The sequence below is a fragment of the Patagioenas fasciata genome, chromosome 16, assembly GCF_037038585.1.
Source record: "Patagioenas fasciata isolate bPatFas1 chromosome 16, bPatFas1.hap1, whole genome shotgun sequence".
Classification (NCBI taxonomy): domain Eukaryota; kingdom Metazoa; phylum Chordata; class Aves; order Columbiformes; family Columbidae; genus Patagioenas; species Patagioenas fasciata.
Window position 1 is genome coordinate 7,749,410 of NC_092535.1, and position 18,829 is coordinate 7,768,238.

The window sequence follows — 18,829 nt, forward strand, 5'->3', positions numbered from 1 at the left end:
TCCTGGGCAACCTGCACCAGAGCTCAGTCACCCCCACAGTAAAAAAGTGTTTCCTTATTTTCATACATAAGAATATTCCCATGTTTCAGTTTGTGTCCATCGCTTATTGTTCTGTTGCAGGACACCACTGAAAAGAACCTGGTTCCATCCTCCTTTCACCTTTGCTTCAGGTTTCTATATCTAATAACAAGATCCTTTCTGAGTCTTCTCCAGGCTGAACTGTCCCAGCTCTCCCAGTCCCAGGTCTCCCAGCCTTTCCTCATATGAGAGGTGCTCTGGTCCCTTAATCATCCTTGTGGCCCCTTGTTGAACTCTCTCTAGTATGTTCACATCTCTCTTGTACTGGGGAGCCTGATCTGCGGGCTCTGGAGTGATATTCCAAGCAGGGGAACAGCTTGGAGAGCTGAGGTTCCTCCAGTAATCATTGCCACAATCATGGTCCACAGCAGGAGATTGCTGGATGGCATCTCTTTCAGAGCAGCTCCTTGTTCGGTGGTGCACAGGTCTGTCTCAGACTGAAAGCTGTGACCCCTCCCCAGATCTCGGCGTGTGATTCGGCATTGCAGTGCCACAGTCTGTGTTTTGCTCTATCCAAACGTAACGTAAAGCAGATGTGAATTTAGAGTGGGGACAAGGACTTAGCTCTTGGCTTTCTGGGCTTTTAAAGAGCTTCGGGTTTTTTTCCCCCCTATCTAAATCTTAAATACAGTGTTTGCTTGCTCTGTTGGAACAGCGTCAGTTTCTTATTGATTTTAATGCTTTCTGCATGTGGCAGAATTAACTTTTCTACCTGTAGGTGTTTTTATCACTTGGAAAGTGGTGCAGAGCATCATCATATTCTAGGATCCTTGTGCTATTAAATCCTAGACCAGTCCTTGCTCTACATCCCCCATCCATGGAGGGACTTGATGCTGCTGCCATGCCCATCACTCCCTGGGGTCAATGCTGTGCAGCATGGCAGGAACCAATGGGCACCCACAAGAGAGACCTGTAACTTAAATACTTTTCTCCCCTCTTCATGAGATCTGTTATCTTACTGTGTAAATCCCATTTCTCCCTGTCCTTGAGTGCTGCGGTGGAACTTTTAGCACACTCCCATGTATTGCATGTTTATGTCCATGTGTAGACACATGTAAGCTGGCCACAAGCTTTTTCTCTTCTGAGAAACGAAATACTTATTTCCATATTCCTGCCAGGCCTAGATAAAGCCTGATGCTGTTTCCTTGAACTCTTTAAACTCGTTGCTCTGATTAGACGTGGTTGTGTCCTGTGCTTCCCAAGTAAGGGCCAAATTGCAGCCAGAGCAAATAGTTCCTACAACACTGAAGAGTAGCAGGATGGTCTGGAGGAAAAGCCAGATCTATAAATGTATCCCTAGGATCAGGAAAGCCTCAGGCATCTCTAGCTACATCTGCATCTAGTAATTATTCTACAGACTACAAGGAGTGGTGAAGTGTTGCTTCAATTTACGCGTTTTCTGGGCCCTCTGCATTTGTTTCTTAGTCAGAGACTAATGGGTAGAGCACTGGACTGGAACCCAGGAGACCTAATTTATTTCAGGCTATGTTACCAGCATGCTGGGGAGCTCTGACTGAGCCTTTTCCCCCCAGTCTGTTGTTTCTTCCCCTCCGTAAAGCAGAGATAGCGATAGTCAACTTGTTTGTAAAGTTTCTGATAAAATAGGAGCAAGTAAGATTGGGTATTAATAATGTAGTCCATCACTATGAAAAATTGATTTTATGCACCAAATTATTAGAGGAGCTAGTTAGTTACCATGTTATTTAAGTGCCAGTTGTAGGGGGAAAATTGCTTTTTCTTATCCTTGTTTGTTTTCCTTTTTTTTTTAGCCAGTCTGTGAACTGCTTTGAATGTCCACAGACCCAAAACTTGGCACCGGGGTAAATGTGGCCAATAACAGAGCCCGGAGGTAGAGGAAGATGGAGGGAGCAAGGATGGGGGCTGAAGAGGAGGGGAAGGTGTTAGAGGGGGAATATTGGATGGGAAAATAGAGCAGAGTGGGCAGATTGGAGAGCGACAGATTGTGAAAGCGGGGGAGAGAGAGAGAGAGGGGAGCAGAGATCCTATTAGAAATACCATGTGTGTGCGTGCATGGAGGGTACGCAGGGAGGAAGGGATGCGGCGTCTACGGTCGTATTATTCAAGCAATCACATGTATCGTGTACTAGATAACTCTTCTGGTTGGTTAGCGTTGCGAGGACTGGGAACGTGTTTTGCTTTAATCCCAGACGCATCACGTTTTTAATCTCAAATACATCAGGCTTTTCCTGAAGGGTTTTGAAGGGGGGAGGGTTTGTTTTTCAAGAGCAGATAGATGCAAAAGTTCAGCATCTCTGCAGCTTTGGGGTGAACCTGCTCACAGTGCTTCGGAGGGGGTTGATCTTCTATCAGGTCACTAAAAGTGAACAAAGAGGAATTTATTCTGCCTGGTAAAATGGCTACTGGCTTGAGACAATGCATGCAGGATGACTTGGGGGGAGTTGGGTGGGAAATAACCCCCTGGAAAATATGGAATTTCAAAAGCAGATTAGAAAGCCTCAAGCCCCTTCCTAAATTGCTGAAAAATCAAACTTAAAGGGTCTGAATTAAACAGGTGCAACATAAGAAATGTTGAAATAGGGCTCAAAACTCCATATTGACACCATCAGCCTTAATTTACCCCTGAGTGCAGGAATAAAAATTCATAGAGACATGATGAAAGGCTGAGAGTATCAGACAGAAATCCAGAGACTTGACCCTGAATTTGCTGCTCCTGCAATGGCTTTGCGGTCAGAGTATTTTCCATTGTGCGGATGTAGATTCCGGGTTTGTATTTTTTGTGACAATTTTTTTTAATAGTTTATAGGATTTACTGTGTATCTTAGAACCAGGATAGATGCTGTTTATTGTCATTTATCTCTGTGTGTATGTGTGTGCACACACGCACACGCCTTTGAGCATTTTTTTATCTCAGTGTGATTCACAATATAAGCACAATAATCACGTAGTTCTTACTCTTGTGGAGGTTTTGAACTCAAATGCTTTTTGCAACTCAAGGATGAAAATTTTACTGAGAATAACATTATTTAAAAAAAAAAAACAAAACAAACAAACAACAAAATAAAAAAAATCCTCCTCCAAGTAGAAGAAGAGAACTTGATTCACATGGAAAGGAGATGAAGAGAATTGGCAAATTGTGGGCAGGTGCTGGGCCAGCTTCCTCTGTATGAATTTGTTAATGCGTCTTAATCCTGACCTGTGACACCCTGCCTGGCTAATGCCGTGGCCTCTCATGACCAGGAATTGCCAAGTTGTGTGGCACTGGCGTGGGTTTTGTCTTTTCCTCCCCTCTGTACTGTAGGTTGCTGATTATGTTTCATTTGGGACCCAGTTAAAATTTGAATCCAATTCTCTAAAGTTTGTGGTGGTTTTTTTTTGTCAGAATGGTATTATTCTGTTTTCTTCGTATGTGTACATCTATGTTTGCAGATTGCCCGCTGTGAAGAGATTTCCACTGCATGTGGCTGAAAATGTATTATTTTGAAAAAGAGCTCTCAATATATATTTCTTTTGATTGAACGTGGCAGCTTAATACAGTCCCCTTTTCTTCAGTTGTGCTTTTAATTTTGTGAATAGGTAATTATTTGTTGTGGCTTTTTCTTTGGATTTGGGTAAATGAAACGTGTTGCCCTGCGGAGCTCAGTGTTGCTATGCAGATTTCTGATTTTGATGGTAGAAACGTAAAGCCCTGAAAAGGAGGGCGGCATCTCAGCAATCCGGGAGCGCGCACACGAAACCGCGGCTGCGATTCCACCCTCCCGGCAGCGTCAGCCCGCGCGGGCTCAAACCCCGACCGCTCGCGGAGTCCAAACAGGTGCCGAATGTTTCGGTTGCAAATGAAAAGATGGAAAGTTGGGATAACGGCACTAATAGAGGGATGATGTACACGCAGCGAGTTTGCAGAGAAATCGCTTGTGGTGCTCCCAGAACACAACTTGCATAGGAAAGCGCTGTTTGTTTGCAATTTAGTGGCATGCTGAAATAGCAAATATCTGTTTTTATAACTGCGTTTGTATAAAAACACAGAAATATTTGTATCTTCCAGCAAAACAATAGCGAATCCTGGATGTCCATGGAGTTTATATAGTGGAAATGGATTATTTTATTAATTTGCAGTCAAAAATAATGCAAAATTTCCCCAATCGGTTATATTCTGTCTCACTTCATTCCTCTTCCACTACTTTTCCCCCTTCTTTTTGTTTGCAAGTAGCTGAATTTCATGTAGAATATTAGAAGTCAGTATTGCCCTACCCCGCTGTAGACTCTGCCTTTTTCTGCACCTTTTTACTTCTGTCACTGACAAAGACACAAACCCAGATTCTGTGTGATTATATTCAGGTTTTCTACTCTATCCATCAGATATATTCCTTACAACTATTCATAACTCCCCTCCAAGAGGGTCATAACTATAATGTAAATGCATCTTTCTCTGACACAGTTCTGTATACGTAATAAGAAAACCTGAGAGAGTTTTCAAAACAAGCCAAAGAACATGATGAAAATGAATGTATTTTCCAAGGTTAGGCTGTAAGGGCTGAATTCACAAATGTGGCCTTTTTTTTTTTTTTTGGCCAACAATTTTTCATTTATTTTTAATTTAATCAGATGTTTTAGTTTGCAGGCACTTTCTGAAAAATGATCTTTATAAAATATGCAGCTCTCTTCGCAGTCTTATTGCATCACTAGTGCACTGGGAGGAAGGCTTCTCTCTAAATTGAAAACCATTTTTAATGAATTGTTGTTTTATTTTAGGATCCCTTTAGATTTCCTGGAACATTCAGTCTGAGTGGTCTGTCTGAAGGAATCCTGATCTAACAAATCAGAATAAAAGAGATATTCCACAGCCCTTGACCTGGCTCACAGCAACTCTCTGTGCTATAGAACATAGGGCTGTGGTGATGGGGGGGGAATCCCACTGTGGAGTAAATAATTAGCATTATTGTTTAGCCGTGGATTTTTGAATTACATCGCATACGAGATTTAAAAACTTGGTGGAAATCCTGTGACTTCCTGGCTTACCTACAGCTGTAGTGGGAAGACAGTGACCCTAGGAGAACATGATTTAGGGGTGAAATAAAGAGAGCCTTAAAATCGGAGTAGGATGGGTTGTTGTCAGTAAAAAGCATAAAGACAAGGAAAAAAAAAAATCTAAACTCTAATTGCCACTGTAAGGAAATATAGAAAAGGAAAGAGGGAGATGAAGGGGAGAACAAGAGCATCCCCAGTGGCAAAATGGTTAAAAGAGATGACTAAAATCCAGCAAAAAATCAAGCAGTCAAGTAGTTAATTGACTTTGCTTTAATCAGCCCAATGAATATTCATTAGTGTGCTGGTCCTAATCATGGGGGCCATGTTGTCCGCATTTAGCAAGCGCACGCTCAGCATCATGCATGCCTCAACAGCTTCCCTTCCTCTCCGCACTGACATTAAATTTAGAGGCTTTGCGCCTTCCCAGCTCTGGGGGAGCGGGGATTGGCCCAGCTGCTCGGCTCCGAGATGCCATAGCAACCCCTGGCTCGTTGCCTTGGCAACATTTTTTTTTTTGTAAGGGCCTGAGCCAGTAATCCATAGGCTTAACGTAGAAAATATGCCTTTGTGGGGCATGTGTATATAGATATATAGATGTAAGGGAGAGATTGAATGGGCGGAAGGCGTGTGTGTCTTCTATTGTGAGGCTTTAACGACAGGAGTGGGTTGCGGAATCTCCTCCTTGTCTCGAGCTGTATTTTGGGTGATGGACTTTACATCTTTTTTTTTTTTTTCCTTTTTAACAAATTTGCAAAATACCCCAGCTTTCTAGCTGTGCGGTTCATTCCCAGACCCATCTAAAAGGAGGAGGAATATTGCTCTTTACCATAATTCCCCCCCCATCCCCGCCCTGGAATGAAGCAGCGACTGCTTTAAGAGATATAGGACCTCATTATTCACACCGCGTTGAAGTTCCTCCTCCTGAAGGAGGTGGGTCTGGAAATGAGCTGCCCCATAAATCAATGGCGAAGCGCAGGCACGAAGCTGGAGTCACGCAGCAGCGAGTGCGGCTGCCGCTGCTCACGTTTGTGGCTGCTCCTTCCCTCCTTGCGAGCAGGGGGAGGCTCCTGCCCGAGATTGGTTCAGCCAACGCGACTCCAACCCCGCTCCCGTCTGTTAATATTCCAGATGTTGCTGGGGAAAAGATGATGTCCTGATCCTGGTGGTTTAGAGGAGTAGCTTGTGCCTCTGCCTTCCTCAAGGCAAAATATGGAAAAAACAAAACAACAACCCAGCAAAGTCCCCAGCTGTGTCAAACGCAGCATTCCTAGTTTTAAAAATAGAATTTAAAAGAAAAGAAAAAAAACACAAAAAATGTCAAACTAATGCATTCAGAATGTCGGCAAGGAATTTTTGGAGCTGGGAAATCCAAATGGTTAATGTTGTTTTGTAAATAAAGCTCATCCCTTAAGCCAAAAAAAAAAAACCACCTCCACATCCTGACCCAGTGAGGCTTCATCTCCACTGGAACAAAACAGCTGCAGGGGAAAATGCGCAAAACCAGCCCATCCTCTTTGGACTCGGGCTGTGAGTGTGCGCGGTGCCGTGTAAAACAGAATAAAGATGAAAGCTGTACAGGAATCCAGAAATAGTACTGCAGAAGATTAAGCAATAGGTGCTTTCTAAAAGGCATTAGTAATTTCCTAATATTCCCTTCTCTCGTGCTTCTTTTTTATAGCTCTTAAGATAGAGCAGAAGAGGCTACAAGTGAAAAACTAATTCAGAAGCCACGAGAGGAATTGGGTTTGGTCTCTATGAGAATTTTTTTAATGTTTCTATTATCGTTATCTTAAATTATTCAAAAGTGTCATTTTGAGCTCATGGTGCAGGCGCAGGGTTTAATAAAAGCACGTGAAGGATCCTCCTTATTTCAAATAAGAAAAAGGGGAGCGTTGTCCTTGCTCTTGCCATCTCTAATGGGAAAGGTCCTGCTGGCTCAGCATCACCCATGATTTTTCAGATTTTTTTTTTTCCCGTCAGGAAAGTATTTTGCAGTGATGCTAAAAATTTAAGGATATTCAGGGCTAATTTCCAGATCTAGTTGTAGGGCAGCATGGGAAGGAGTAAACTTTATTTTCCCTTGATTCTCACATTCTGAAAGGCAGAAAAACCCTATTAATGGTCTGTGCAGCATGTGGAGGGTTTAGGGCTCGGGATTGAATACTGTGCGTTGGCTGATGGTCCAAAGATGGTTTCTGGTCAATGTGGGTGGGAAACTATTTCTCAACATCTGCATGGGCACATAACAAGATAAGGTTAATCAGCCTCTCCATTCCCCGTCAAACAGAACTACTCTGGTTTTCAACTTTTTTTTTTTTTTCAAAGTGTGAAAGGAAGAAATCTGCCACCCACGACCAAATGTCAAAATTGAAGGTTGGAGGCTTGATCTCCGAGGTCTTCAGCAGCTCCCATCTGGCTTGGGTAGCCCCGCTCCATCCTGAGCACCCATCAGTGGGGTCATTTCTGGCAGGAAGAGATGAAGATTGTGGTGTGGTTTTGTTTTTTTTTTGGGGGTGCTGTTTTTTTAGCTTTCTGGGGGGTTTTTTTGGTTGGGGTTTGCTTTTTTTTTTTTTGTGATAAAATGAAACCTGCCAGTAATTATAGCTGTAAGAGAGGAGAGAGAGAAATTGTGAAAGGCTGCTTTAAATCGAAGTCGCTGCTAAAGATCACTTTATCCCAAGAAGCACTGAGGCAGAAGGACTCACAGGATCCAAGAGTGGCAGAGCACTGATGTGAGACAAAGGGCTCCTGAGGAGGGAGCAAGGAAGAAAAGTAGGTTAAAAATATTTACAGTGTATTTCCAGGGGAAATTCTTTAATCTTGATAAATCCATCTTTCTAAAATAAGTTGTTTTAGGAAATGTCTCAAATATGTTTAAGAAGTCCAGACCGAAGTACTCCGAAGAAATTAATGTATGCACCCTACTGAGTTGTATTCGTTTTTTTAAAAAAAAATCATAATGGGGATAATTTTATTTTTGTAAAGGTTCAAATATGTGAATGGAGCTTCTCTGCTTCCATCTAGTTAAACTCTGGCAGCTGTAGGTGGTCCACTAAAAGATCAATTAATTTACATGTGGAATGTACAATCAAATGCTGAGCATCATGACACCATCCCTTAGGCCACTAGTGCTGTGGGCTTGGTATCTCCTTTTGGTGCTTTCCTTTGGTTTGAACATCACTTGTGCTGGTACAAATGATGATGGGATGTGTGGAGGTGAAGGAGAGAGGGATGCTTCATCTTGGAAATTGAAATGGAGGAGAAATAAAAGGCGAAGAGCAGCCTCTCACGAGGGAAAGCTGCATTTTCTGCTCGGAGGAGCCACCTCTGCTCCCTTGCTCTGAGTTCAGAAATGATCCAGGAGTTTTCTGCAGTGTTGCTGGTGGAACTGGAGGAGATTGCCTGATTTATATGAGTGATTGTCCTGAAAGTTGTGTTGGTGGTACCTAGAAATTAATCTCTTATTAACCTTGTGTGGTTTTAATTGTCCAGTTGGGGAGCACAACCATAGATTGAGTTTGGTGATAAACTACCCAGGTGAATATGACAAGATGTCCCAGAGCAGTTCTGGGACCCGCATTTATTTCAAATGTGGCCAGTGGTGGTGAGGAAGGAAGGGGCTGGAGGGAAAGGAACAACACTAGAGATCAGAGCCCAACAAAAATGAGGATAGACCTATGATGAATGTTTTTTTGCTGAGTTTAATCTGATCAGCTGTAACACTATACAAAAATCAAAATAAACCATGAAACACATGCAGCTTTTTAGAACAAGTATGCTGATATAATATCTTATTTTGATTTGTTCTTACAATATTTTTCCTTTTTGTTGTTTTTTTTTTTTTTTCTCTAGCTACAAGAAGCTCAGTGAAGCAATCCCTGTTGGAGAAAAAGAAACCTCCAAGCCAAACCAGCCAAAATCCAAGGTAATCATAAACTATTGTTTTTCCTTCATCTGTAAGTTGTCAGTACCTCAGGTTTCTTTAGAATGATTCTAACCTTGGAGCATGACAGTGTTGTATCTGCTGGGCCACAGACACAGTGTCTGCACAGAAACACACTTTTTTGTTTTGCTAGTGATGCAAACCCAGTGAAATCTTCTTCCCTGGGTCCGCCTGTTAAAGGTAAGCACACCACGCAGAGTGCAGGTTTGATATGACTGCTCCCTCTGCACAAAGGCTGCTTAGAAAAGCACGAAGCATCGTTGTTGGGACCATTTCACGCCCGATGCCCTTGATAAAGCTGCGGGCAGGAGCCGGGGGTCATGGGCAGGCTTGGCTCGATGTGTCGCACAACCTCCCTCCACATCTTATCTGCCCAGCCTGCTTTTGCAGTGAGGTGGCATGCAAACCAGTCCCCCTCTATGATTAAAGATGGAAAAGTCCCTTCTTTTATGCAATTGCGTCTTTTCTCATCTCTATTTTTGTCATTGGCTGACAGGGTGGGAATAGAGAAGGAAAGGATGGGAGGGAGGCACCAGGGAGAGGGAAATTATCACCAGATAAGGAAACTGAAATGAGAAGGGAGGAAAGGGAGGGAGAAGGAGAAAACAGATGCAAATTCCTGAAGCTGTTCCTTGCAAACATAGTTCAGGCTCCTTTACAGGTGCTTTGGCTTGGTGAGTCTGTGTCAGGATCATAAAGCCCAGACTTGAGCAGGTTTCTCTTCCAAGGAGGGCTCATCCCTGACATGGTTTAGCAACATCAAGCAATGCGCTTCAGAAAACACAGCACGGCCATGGTGGCTGGTGTGAGGCCTCTGCACCACTGGGTGGTTTATCCTCAACTCCTGAGGGTATCAGCCAGATGGGCATTTGCTACTGTGTCTCCCAAAGGGATGCTGACACCGGTTGCAAACAGAATTCAGACTGTGAATGAGGAATTGGTTCGGTCCGTGCACAGCTGCCTTCCCTCAGCTACAGCATGTTCCAAGCAGAAGGGCGAAAGCAAAGGTGTTTTGCTTGCAAACCATGGCAGTGCTGCAGAGATCTTGTGTCTAGTGGTTACCTGCTGAAACCAGGAGGAAGTCCATTGCTTGGCTTAGATTTATTGATTCAGGAAGTTCTCTAGAGTTTGAGATTTCAGAGATGTTTGAATTTTGCCTTGGAAGGGTTGGCTTTTTCAATGACGACCAAGCTACTACGCAGCTAGATGCAAAGTCTTGAATCAGGAAGAATATGTTTTGTTAAATTGTTCTGCAGAACAATGATTTTGGGAAACAAAACAGCAGCAACCAGAAAGAAAACCCCAACAAACAAAATAATATTTATTTCTGCCATGGCAGCTCTGTGAACTGAAAATGGGATGTTTTGTTTTGCTGGGCTTGTGTGCAGAAAGTGATTGTATCCAGTTGCAGACAAAAAAATCCGTCTGGGCCTTGGAAGGGGGATGAGGAGGGCGGGAAGATCTATGTCTGCAGAATCACTGATGCAGGAAGATGCAAGTGCTGTGTTGTGTCTAGTTGCATCATGTGTGAATCCATCAGCGACTTAAAGGAACAGCAAACTCGGTGCGACCTCTTACCGTGGTTTTTCCATCTGCTCCCTGATCTGCTCATGACAAATGTTCAGCTTCGTCGTCTCCTACCCTCGAGAAGTCCTTTGTGGGAGCTCCTGGTGGTTTTTCTTAGCTGAAAAAACAGCCAGGAATGTCTGATAGTTTTAGCCAAAAAACCTTTGTGAAATTGTTACAATGGCGTGCTGCACTGTTGTATTGGCAAAAAGTAATGTTAGGTTTGTTGATGACTTTCTTAGAACGTCTTTTAGTTTTGTTGTACATGACTCTGCACTCCAGTGGGATGACAATTATGGGTGGAAAAGCAACTGCTTCAGCTTCTAGTTTGGACCTTTGAGTGCAGCTGTGGGACTTAAGTTGGCAACGTGCAGGTTGCAAGGCCAAAGATAACCTGTGAAACTGCTAACTGAAGTCAGTCTTAGGAAGAATTGTCCCCCTAAAGCCTTGTATATGGCTTAGTGTTTTACTCTAAAACAAATCCTTCTCCCTTACGTTGCTCATTGAACCTCGGGAGAGCTGTCTGGCTCCGAAAGGTATCTGTCAACCTGCTACCAACAAGCTCGCATCCACGTCTTGACCCACTCAGGGACTGACCATTTTCACTTTTAGCTTATTTTTTCTCATTTTTCAAGCCTGTCAGCCAATTTCTGCCAGTTTTGACAGAGGTAGAAGTCTCAAGGGTATTTAATTCCTACAAGTTTTCCAGCATGGGCAGTGGGGGAGAGGGGAGATCCCACCGCTCCTCTCCCTGAACTGAAGGGATCTGCACAGTTTGTATCTCTGTTAGACATCAAAGACTCTACCTGGGTAGGAGGTATTTTGAAAAAACAAACAGAAATACCACCAGTTCATTTGTTTGCTATTTGCTTACTTGTTGAAGGACTAGTGTGTGCATGGTGTGGGGTTTTTTTGTTTTGTTGTTGTTGCTTCTCTTTCTACCTGTCCTAGGACCTCCTTTCCCAGACAATACATCGCCTTCATTTGTAATTATTACAAAAGCCTGTTTTAATTGGTATCTGAAATACAGCCTTAATTACTGTGGGTGGTTTCAGTATTTCTCACATTGGTACCATATTGAATTTGGTCATTGTACAAGAACATCCACGATTTCACAGACCCACAATGAGAGCAAGGACAGTGCTTGACGCAGCAGAACCCCCCCAGATTTTTTGCAGTGACAAGTGGCACCATCCTACCTTTGCTCTGTAGCAATTACAGGAATAGTATATTAGCGTGAGGCAATACATTGCACTGGTGTTAGGCAACCTTTGTGCCGCAGAACTTTATACTATGTCATGCATGTAAAACGACTCGGGTAAGACAAGAAAGAAGTCAAAAAACTGTCTGCCGCTACCACAGGGGTACGATAGCAGTTGCACATCCACTCCATTGTGCTATCATTTGTGCCCACGAGTATATTACTATAGAAAGACTGTTGCATTAGCAAAGGCTATCCTCAATGGTGGTAATTTGGTTTTGTCATGGTAATACAATGGCGATACACTGCAGACACAAAAGTGAGTTCTGCATGGCTTGGCAAAGAGATTTTCACAGAGCTGCTGGGTGAGTCCATTGGTTTCTCAATGTTTCTAAACAGGAATGGGTCAATGGTAATTTTTAGGAAGGCAGATGCCCCTTGCTGAGCTTGTCTGACTATAAAGTGCTACACAAGACATGCAACGTACATAGCATCCTCAGAGCCTCTGTGTAACTTGCAGGCTGTTAAAACCGCACAGCAGGAATGAGGACTCTTTTAATCCACTGAATTTGCTGTTTAGCATGACCTGAATAATCTGGTAGGGCTAACGTGATCTTCAGCACTAGCCTGTTATACTCCTTGAAGCTGCAGGATATCAAAAATATCTGACTGGTTTGGACAGAAGAAAGTTGCTTGGAAGGTGTCTGTGTAATTTGTTTTTCAGTGACATTGTTCCAGGCTGTGCTATCCCCAATGCCAGTCAGTCTCTGTTTCTGTGTGAACTTTTAGATTGGAGCTCTCTCAATCATGTCACTTCTGTTGACCACACCAAAACATCATTACTTGATGTTTTCTCTTTGGGTAAGTTAAAGCAGAGGAGGGAAGAGCCAGTGTAGGGAAGTTAAAAATGTGTCAGTAACTGCCTAGCAGGAGACAGACTCTTTTCTCCAGATTGCCTGACACATGAAAGTAGAGCCTTGCTTGGTGTAAATTGCCACAAATGAAAAAGTATTCTTATTCAAATTTTTAGCAGCTATATGGATGTTTGAATTCCACCCTCTGTTCAGCAGCACCACAGAACTGATGGGATGATGGTTATGAATAATTGGATCAAAATGTCTTTTCCCGTGGCTGGTGATCTTAGTGGTCAATGTTTGGTTTCATCTTTCCACACACTGTAACTGGCTGAGTGCATATTTGTTCTCTCCAACCTGCCTGAAAGATATAATCATGTGGGAAAGGGAGGTAAACTTTTGGGAAGGATTTCCTGTAACTCCAAGGGTTCTGTGTCTGTGTCTGACTTGTAATCTACCCAGTCTTTCTATTGCTAATGTTAAGAGGTTCTCTGGGGTTATGAGAAAAGGATGTTGATAAGTCGAACTTTCAAACCTAGCATCCTTAAGAGGGCATCCAAATGCTGCACTGTACAGAGGAACTGAAATTAGCTCTAAATGCAGTTGGCTTTACCTGCCTTATGGAAAAGAGAAATGTATTTTAAAAGGATACGTTTCATGTAATCACGCTGGGTTTATCAAGTGCAGAAAGATGTCTCCTAACAATACCCAGGAAGATTATGATTGTCAATAAGAGCAGAGGTCCTGTTTTTGCCTCTTTGCCTCCTTCCCCTGCCGTTCTGCTTCTCCTTGGCATAGCAGCATTGAACGAGGCAAAGAATGTAAAGAACTATTTAACCATCAAAAGACAGTGCCAGACAAGCATGGCGCTGAGTTTCAGCTCCTAAGCATACCAATAATGAAGTTTTCAACGGGAGAAACATGCACAAAAACAAGAGTTGAAGCCATCCTGTGTGGCCTGGTGAATGGTGCACACTCTCCTTCTGGGGTTTCTCAATAGCATGAGGGCTGCTGCGAAGTGGGCAAAGCCCTTCTTGAAGCTTGAAGGGCTCCTGGAGCTTTCCAACTCATTGCAGGATCCTCAGAAACCCTCAGCATCCTCCTCCTCTTGGCACGGCAGGGTCGATAAAATCAGATCAAGGCTTAGCATTTCTAAACAAAAGGGAGTGGTTAAATGGGCTTTTAACCACTGGAACCTGTCCAGCTTGTTGGGAGGCAGAGCCTGGAGAGGCGGGGGTGAGGAGCAAGCGCACGGTGCCAAACTGGGAGTAGAGTGGCACTTGTGAGCAAAGTTGTTGGAAAGTCATTTAGTTGCTTGTGTTGTGCAGCGTGTGTGTGCGCAGAACAGATTGGCAGACGCCTGTGCCCACCACGGCGGGCTGGGGGCCGGGGGGAAGCTGCTTTGGAGAGGTGCCAGTTGTTCCATGGGCTTTCTGCCATCAGGATTTTTTTTTTCCTTTTTCTTCCTCCCCATCCCAGCCCCCAAACGCACATGAACAGGCTGGCAGGAAGAGCATGCTGAAAAGGATCTGACAGTTTGAACAACACTCGATGACTTAGTTTGTTTTCCCTGACTTTGCGCCAGCAAGCAGGCCCATGGATGAAAGACTTTATTAGGCTTTTAAAGCCACTGACACAGGTCTTTCTTTGACCTGAGGTGCTTGAGTAGAAATGAAAACAACATGTAACTTTCATGGAGTTGAAAGACTGCCCAAATTGAAGAACACGGTTTACAAGGGATCCAAAGTATCACAAAAATGCTTCCCAGGGTGAAGCACGGCAGAGCAGAGCCAGGGGGAGAGCCCATCCTGGGCAGAGGGAGATGATATTCGGTCCCTGCTTGTGTTGAGGAGGAAAGCTCATCTGGTTGATTAGGATATAACACAATGATCGCATCCAGGGGAAGGTGCCATAACTAGTCATCAGCTTTCTGGGTGTCCAACGTAGGGAAGTGATGGAAATTCGCACTTATCACCAGCAGTCTGTAGCTGCCCGGGTACCACTGTGGGGCTGCGTGCTCAGCTCGGCAGCTGCTCAAGCCTTTGGGAGAGCCGTGGAAGAAAAGCCATGCGCTATTAGTGATGGCAGCATCCATGAGGAAAATGTAGGACAGTCAGATCCTCCTTCTCCTGCAGCGATGCTGGAGAGTCTTAAAAGGGTCAGAGCTGGTTCTGAATATTACCTAAATTATCCCCTCTTCAATCCTCAGTGGTAGAGGAAGAATTTCTCATTAACTTTCTGTATGCCTACTTTACTCCTTAAGGAGCTGGGTTGAGGGATTAAACAAGAAAACCAAGAATAAGGCTTTGCTTATATAAAAAAAAAAAAAATGAATAGAAATAAACAAGACCCTCAGTGAGGGAAGAGAAAGCATCAAAGAAACTGCAGGTGCCAGAGAAGGAATGGCTCAATGGATGCTAGAAGTAAACAACAGTGTGAAGGAGCCCCCCACTCAGAAAAGCAATGAAAAAAAGGGTGATTTATCCTCTTTTTTTTCTTTCTAAAGCTTCATAGAAGGAAAAAGATGGCAGGCTAGGTTTGTAGAACTGAAATAGCTTCCCAAAACTGTAGACCAGATGACAGAAATAAGTAATACGGATGCTGGCTTATCAGTCTTGGAAAAGAATCACAGAAACTGAAACTGCATCTATTGAAGCCTCAGTATGCTGGGGAAGGAGTTTTAGTGGTTACAAGCCATGACTGAGAAGTTTTTCTGGAGCTCACTACAGGGTCTGATTCTTCCTCAGACTGAAAATAAAATGCTGCAGTCAGTGGAGACCACGATTGGGGCAGCTCTGGGATGAGCCAGGGTTGTCACACAGTGACATCTTCTAGGAGAATTGCAGGGAAAAGACCATGTTTTCCTTGCAGGACCAACACCACCTTCTGCTCTCTTCAAACCCTTGTGCTGTTGGTAGCACAGAGGGATGAGGTGTTCGAGGCTCCATTTTGCTGTCATCGAGGTGGATGTGTGTGACAACAGCCACCTTTGCACACAACCACCACTACCTCCAGCCATCTCAGCACAGCTTTGCTCTCTCTAGCAGAATTGCTTTCTAGGTTGCTCATAGGCAGGATTTTGTGGAGCTGCAGCTCGGTGGAAGCATTAGGTGGTAGCTGCTCATCAGCAACGCAGATCTGCAAAATGCACCCGGAGGGCTGGTTTTGCCCAAGTGTCTCCATTGCACCTGCAGATGGTTCATCTGCATAGATGTGTCCCACCGGAGGGGCTGGGATCGCTGGGATCTGTGCCCCGTGTGGAAGCAACACATGAACAGTCTCTCCAAAGGTCTGATGTTCACAGTGAACTTGTGAACATGACCCCTGGAGGAAGGTGATTTGGATGCAGTATTTGCTCCTGTCCCTTTTGTTTCAGGTTCCAGTGCCACCTTTGTGTGTGTGCAGGAGCACAAGGATGTGTCTGTTTCTTGTGTTTCTATAGGACTGAATGTTCTGAGTGATCATGTTATTGTATGTGTCTGTTGAGCCATATGGAAGCTGTGAGGCTTCAGGAGTGTTTTGGGAGTATAATGCCAGGAACTGATAATCTCAGCAGTTCTTCCTTCTTATTATTGCAATGCTTTTGCTGCCATACCCACTTAGTCCCTTGAAACTATTTACACCCCCTCCCCAAGAAGCTGGTATTTCCCCATCACAATCTTCATTCTCCACAGGATAGAAAGGCTTTGGGAAGTGCTGTGTGAGGCCCATTGCGACTCAGTAATGCTCTGCAGAGCCCGTTCTGTTGTCAGGCTGCCTGCGAAGGGCTTGTAGCATGAAATAACTCAGCCTCTCTGATCGGCAAGGTTCAGTTTTTGCAATACTATTAGGCAGACAAAAGGTGAATTAGCCCCACTCTGTGAAGCAGCCCTGACACGGGGTGGTGCTGCTCTGTCACCAGCATTATTTTGCAAACTGGTTTTCTACGGTCTTTGATTCCAACAAGGCAACTTGCAAAATACACAAAGGATCAGATTGTATCTCCTGGTGCTGGCCAGCATTCCCTTCCTGTGGGACATCGGCGGCTGCTGCTTTCTCTCTTTCCACACCTTTGCTTCTCCTGACCTCCTTCCAGAAAACCCACTGGCAGCTGTTTAACAGTTTCACTAGCGAATCGGGCAGTGGGCACTTTTCCATACTGTGTGTTTTTCTTCTCCTGCGTTTGAAGAGCCTGTTCTTCCCCTGCACCTGTGGAGCTTGTTAATCTCTGCAGAAGATTCGGTTCCTTGACTGCAACCCAAGCCTGAGCCATCTGAAGCAAACTGCATCCTCCTGCCGTTTGGATGATCCTGATCTTGTCTTTCAGTCTGGCTCAGCCCTGCACAAGCAAGGAGAGCTGACAAAATTGGGCTTGGATTGTGTAAGAGGGGTGGACAGTTGGAAAAATTATAATCTTCCTTGCTGTGCATCCAGTGCCTGAGATGGGATGCCTGACCCAGGGGTGAAGCTGGGGCTCCATGTGTGTCCTCTCCACGGACATGACCTGTTAACATGGCTGTACTGAAGAGTCTTTAAGTACCAAACATTATAATTTCTCCATGTGCCTGATCAACTAAGCTACAGCAGGGATAACAGCACCCTCTCCTCCAAGGGTGCTTATTGAGGTGTTTGGACAACAATGTTTGATCAGGACGCCTCAGTGGCGCAGCTCTTTTCAGGAGATGGGTTGTTCAATGTCCACTGCAACCTCAGTTCAGTCTGGAGCAGTTCAGGATAAATTCTGTTTACAAACTGATTTCCCCCACCCCCCATCCCCCAAAAGGCAGGAAGTGCAAGACTCATGCTAAAAGTTTACGTCCGCTTAAATAGATTAACGCAACTTTACTAACTGGAAAGGCTTTAATTACCATTCAGTTCTGGTAACATTGGAGGGAATGTCTAACCGAAGTGCTTTTTGAATCCTTTTAGCCCCTTGAGTTTTCTTAACCCCTGTGTTATATTTTGTGATGCACACAGCCTCTGTGTGCTGGGCTGGGGATAAATGCCAGGCAGTTTGAGCATTATGTGTGTTATGCACCCAGCTCACCCCTCTATGGGCTGTTCTTTTGCATATGAAACATTTATTTAAATAGCAACAATCTCAGGGGCTCATTTTTATTGTCCTTGCTGTGGCTTATCTCCGGCACGGTGCCCTTTTGAACATCCTGGCTTATTGTTTATTTGGGGTGATCTTTGTGGACCTTTAATTACTTCTCATCCATCCATTTTTCATACCAGAAGACTTACGCTAGTCTGGTCCCAGATATTTGCCATGTTCCTGATGGTGACACGTGTGTGTCTCTCTAGTGAGAAAGTCCTGGTCTTTACGATCTGTCTCACCTTCCCCATATCTCTCTCCAAAGGACTAAAGGGGCACTTGCATCACTTTTTGACTGCCCTGGAGAGAAAGGGAAGAGAAACCACATCCCAATGTACTAGGTGTGGAGGGTCCCATGGGATGTCCATGCTCACCCGTGTGGTCCCAGAGGACAACCTCAGCGTGCTGGAACCCAAACCCTGCTGCTGAAGAGAACCAACTAGCATTGGGTGGGGGGAAAAATGATTTCAAAAGCAACACGTAGCATTTCCAAAGCAAGGAAGACAAGTCAATGAAGTGGATATTTTATTTGAAGGCTCCTTGGTGTTTCTAACAGGATTTGTTTTAAATAAAAAGGCTTGCAAACAAACAGGTTCGCTTTTTCAGTAAGTCCCTTTGAACGTACATCTCTTTTTGATAATGAAACTGCTTTGTACATGTCCCCCTCTTTCAATTTCCTTTCAAATTTAAATTTCCCCTATAGGAAATAAATGTGCCTGACTATTTCCAAATAGCTTCTCTGTTAGTCCTTGCAAAGCTGTCCATATACATATATCGGTATTTTTTTCCAGATTTTTCTTCCTTTCCCCAAATACGTGCGCTGATCTTCTGTGTTCTTTTAACGTCCTCCAGGAGATTTCCATTCCCCACATCAAGTCTTCTTAAATTGTCTCTTTAATCCCCAGGTTCTCAGTGCTTGGCAATGCTACTTGTTCTGAAGTGCTGTGATGGGAAGGTGGAGTTTATTCTTTTTTTTTCCCCTCATTAGCTGCTTTTAACATTCACCTCCTTTGTTTGTGTATCTTCTTTAGATTCCCTTCCCTTTGTGGGCAGGGCTTTTGCTCTTCTGAGGTGTTAATAAGCCTCTGGCAGAGACGACATCT